This window comes from Helianthus annuus, chromosome 9 (assembly GCF_002127325.2).
Source record: "Helianthus annuus cultivar XRQ/B chromosome 9, HanXRQr2.0-SUNRISE, whole genome shotgun sequence".
Taxonomy (NCBI): Eukaryota; Viridiplantae; Streptophyta; class Magnoliopsida; order Asterales; family Asteraceae; genus Helianthus; species Helianthus annuus.
In genome coordinates, this window is record NC_035441.2 from 125573745 (window position 1) to 125578963 (window position 5219).

The window sequence follows — 5219 nt, forward strand, 5'->3', positions numbered from 1 at the left end:
TATGCCATTTCGGGAACATTCTCCTCTTGGTCTTCCGTCAATACATGGTTGAGGCAAACAGTTCTTGATGTCACCTTGCTGAGTTCTGGATAATCAGTACACATACGAAAAGGCTTTATCTTCCCGAATATAGCTGGGGCTCCCTACAGCGAACAAAACTAAGTCTAATAAAACTCCTGTCCAACAGTTCCTGTAGATAGTCCTTGCAACCCTCCTGGTGCAAGACGGTATGTAGCACGAGCAATCATGGCTGCTCCTTTCGTGAGATCAAACTAAGATTCTGCCTAGCGGTGGTGGAAGTAAATCTGAAAGCTCCTCGGGTAGCGCACTGAGAGGAATCACGAACAATTGATGGATCCTTGATCCTCTTTTCCTTAGCCTCAACATCAGTAACGGTTGCTAGCGTAGCAGGGTGATCCCTCCGTAGACACTGCTAGGCCTTCATAGCTGATATGGCGCTAACCTTTGCGACACTCTGTTGTTTTCGAACGATTCTCCACACAAAATTTCCTCCTCACAAGGTATGTGTGCGCGATTTTTGAATAACCAATCCACGCTAACTACTGCATTGTAACCATCAGGGGTAGTGGAAGGAAGGTCGATGTCGAACACCTGTTCCCCCAAGGTCGAGCTTGCATCCCAGCGAACATATAGGGCTTCAATTGACTTGCATCAGCCGACTCCACAACAGGTTCGGTTTCAAGAAGCATCAGGGTTAAACAGAACAGAGACGAAGCGAATAGCTACCCGTCCAAGCTATCGTGTTGCTATTACGCCCAGTATAGCCTATGACCATACTAAATGTCCTCCCACGAGCTTCATTTCTAGTGTTGGTTTCGTCACGAGAATTTCCAGTTCTGCCGCCGTTCCCTTGGTTGTCGATCCTTGTCGAGGTCGCCTTCGTTTCCATACTGTAAGCTACGATCACGAGTACCTTGATGTTGCCACGACTGTTGCCTCTAATATTGTTGCCTGTAACGGTGTCCCGCATCCTTTCACCATCAAGGTCCATCTTTTCACACTCCGTGCCATGTTCTAAGGCACTACTCATAGTGCGGGCGGTTACGCAGTCCGCTCTACAGTCAATAGTCATCGATTTTGTCCCGATTGGTTCGTAAAAGTCAACTCCCAAGTGTCGCTGTCTGGGGTTGAGGATTCGATTAGAGTCAAATCGCTGTTGCTCGATGCCGGTAACTAGGGTCGTTCAAATGCTGAAGTCGGTAAGGTACTACGTTTACCCTCTTGTCCATCGTTCTTGCAAGTTGACTGAGTAATGGACGGTATGTCGTGAGAGTGCTGCAGAAGTGATCGCACTTCGGGATCTAAGGCGTTAACATGCTAAGTTCCAGCAAACAAAGATAAGTGAGAAAAGTATAGTCTAATCATTTGACGCTGAGCCATCCAACTCAGGGACGTTCGTACTAGCACCTAACATTCTACACAATTCGCTAGGCGTTCGGATGCGTGATCAGGTGATACTCGTTAGTATCGAGATCCGTAAGGATTCAGAAAGGGGTGAAAAGATCATATTCAGGTAGGAGACAATCACTACTATGACTCCTATAGACTGCTGAGTTCTAACATAACATCAATTAACAGAGCGGAACCCCTTCTTCACTTGTTAAGCCTCACTAGGACTCGCATGCACCCCACATTATTATTATGTGTGCACCCACAATAATATTGTGATTTGCATGCTCATCTCAGTTCCTCCTAACTCATGTCGAATGTTTCCCCCAAACTCGAATAGCAAACAAAGAGCATTACATAACATAAGTCACGAATGTTTAGGGAAATACCACCCTAAAAGTCATATAACATGTGCAAGGGATACGTAAGTTCATACTATCGTGTTTAACGTGCACCAACATGCAATATCATATGTAAGTGTCCACTAGTTACGTAGTACAATGAGTATACGAGAGACGAACCTTGCAATCTGGAGCTGAGTGTCATGGTCATATTCTTTGTTGTCAAAACTGTTCGGTTAAAGTCTGGTTTTATAAAAACGTTTTAAAACCAAGTTCTCTATAACCAGTGGCTCTGATACCAAACTGTCACACCCCCAAAATACCACATGGGGAAACCCCCGCGAGGCGTGTGACGTACCAGGATCCAAGCCACCAATCAGATTGAACTCGTAAATATTATTAAATAAAACTTTCATTCATTAACGTTAAGTGTTTCAAACGTTACATATCATTCATTGTATACAGCGGAAGCATAACTCATTTGTTAAGTGTTTTCGTAAACCATGTGTACATAACCTATTAAGCTTGTATTGAGATTCCATGTGTCTCGACCCATGACCACTCCAGCCTCCCAGACAGCAAGTTACAAATGATATGAGCCTATAGACCTGCAAGCATGCAGACAAGTGTGTCAGACGACGCTGGTGAGTTCAAAGTTTTTGTTAACGTGTTTAGATACCAATTACCATATTAAAGCGTTTCACAGATTCGATGATTTGATTTGATGTTGTTATTAACTCGTTTACCGTATGTGGCGACTAGATGTGAATGCCCAACCCCAATGCCTCCATTTAGGCATTGGTCATGAGGTCAAGGTATCAAACAACCTTGAATAGATGTAAGGGGTCTTATATGTACACGATGTGAATGCCCAACCCCAATGCCTCTCTAACTAGGCATTGGTCATGAGGTCCAGGTAATTAGTTCACGCCCGTCCTTTCGGCCCGGTGTGAGGGTGCCAATCCTAATAGCGCTATCAACTTGTCACACCCCAACCAATGGCGGAAACATCGGGATGAGACGAAGTGTGAAGATTGCTCGAGACATCATAACGCTATTTGTGACAATAATTTAATAATCCAAATTTCATTTCCAAAATAAATGTCAAAACATTACAAGAAAAGCAAATAACAACATTGTTCAACATAACATAAACAAAATTGATACAACACTTTAAACCTAAACGTCTAAGTGAGTATTTAGGCATCTTTGCTATCCGTTTTCATTTCATCATCATCAACCTGTAACATGTTTAAAAATACAATTCAATGCAAAAGCAAAGGCGAGTATACAAGTTTGGTACGTACATAGCATAAGTTAAAAAGTGTGATCAATTCCTCATGGCAAGCATATGATTCAAGATAAACCTTAAATATGGCATGTGTCTAACATATCAAACCAAGAAAACGCAATATGCTCAAGACATAACCTCAAGTTTACGGGCGGGTCGTTAATCCTATAGCGCTACATATGTCAAGGTTTGGCTCGTACGAAGTTAATGATAAGTTCAACACATAAGAATAACCCAAGTTTAAAGTATCAAGTCATCACGTATACAAGCATGTTATAGGAACGTTCATGTGTTTAATAAAGTGTTCATGTGTAAGTTAATAGGTAAACATGTTACACCCCAAAAGTGGTAAAAGTAAAAAGGGGGAAATACGAGTATACTCACGGTTTACAAGTGGTGACTTGAAATTCCGAGAGCAAGTTTGTAGATGAATTAGTTCGGAGCACCTTGTCCTTCTACACAAGGAAACGTAGGTGTGTGAGTTTGGCGTATAACGGAAGATTATAGATTCGGAGTTTTTAATATATAGAAAGTAACATAGGTGAAAATAATCATCTTGTACGCATAACTCTTGTTCTTGACACTATTGAAACTCAAAAGAGTTGGTATGATTTCATGGATTCTAAGATCCATTAGAGTCGTAACAAGGGCATGGTCATAGATGATGTAACGTCCACTTAACAAATAACTATTAAGTCATCATCAAGTCTTAGTTACTTAGATGTATACATATAGAATAACTTAGATATTATATAGTTTACAAGTCTTATGATTCAAGCATGAGGTAGGAGATTAATGTCTCCATTTAGGTACCTCTTTGTGTCATAGAATACATACATGAGGTAGGAAGAACAAGCTTCCATTTAGGCACCTCTATTGTTCACCACTACACTTGTTGTTATAAACAACAAGGAGGGTCATGAACATACAAGTATCAAGGTATTAACAACAACTAATCTATAGCAAAACATCAAGTAATGAGTGGATTCTTATGAAGGATAGCCCAAGCTAATCCAACCATCACACATTCAACAAGTTTCACACTTGAACATTACTTGTGGGTAAAACCCTAATTAAAAACAGAAAGTTTATGAGGTTTTAACCTCTGATTTAGATGTCTCAACCTTGTTTTTAAGCTTAACCAACCATGGGATAAGTTGTAAGCATTAGGACATAGGTATGAGATGTGTTGGACACAAGTTGCATAGATTTAAACAAGTTTTTGATGAACATAAAAACAAACAGAAAATTTATGGACTATTTCGGGGCATTTCCAGGTCTGATTTCTCCAAGGAGAAGTCTAGGAATCGAACCCCATGATTATACAAGCAAGTAGGAAAAAGAATCGAGTGAATCGGATAAGAATTGAGTGAGTTATGCTCATTTTCGTGAAGGGGTGTCAATCTACTCGAACCTTTGCTTTCAGCTACGGTTTGGAGGATGTTTTGAGAGTTTTTAGTGTTGCAAAAGTGGTAGGGAGGCTGGTTATAAGTGGTATTTATAGGGGGAAGGATTAGGGTTTCAATGGGTTGGGCTTTGGAAGTGTTTAGAAGGGGTTACACCTTGAAACTAGCCCACAAAACCCAACTATATGGGGCTGAATTTTGCTGAATTTGGGCTGCCATGTTTCTTTAGTTTTTTATTTTTTTAAAACATTATAATGAGTAATTTTATTAGTTAAGTTGTGTAATAATATGCAACAATGTTTCCCCTAACTTGTAACAAGGTGAAATATGAAATAAAACATGATTTAACTAGGCAAAAAGTGTAATGTACAAGTATGTAACATGTTTGTAAGTAACAAGTATATGTCACATATTTACAAGTTCAACATATGTTTGTAAGTATCACAAAGAAGTATCAAATGATCTCATGATTAATCGTATTATGGTGTATGTATAGTATGTAACAAGGAAATGCAAGTTTTCATTCATGATCAAAATCTCGAGTTTACAACGAGTACTAGAAGGAACGAGTACAATGATACAAAGCTTCCAAAATTAGCAACACGAGTAAGACAAGCTATAAATAGAAAGTACAAAACACAGGGCGTTACACAACTAAATACCTCGTTGCTTCTTCAGCAACACGGTAGATGTATGGGGTCTTACATGATTTATACTGTGTTCAATAACCAACATCCCAAATAAACAGTTTACCCAGTTTTCCCTTTAGAA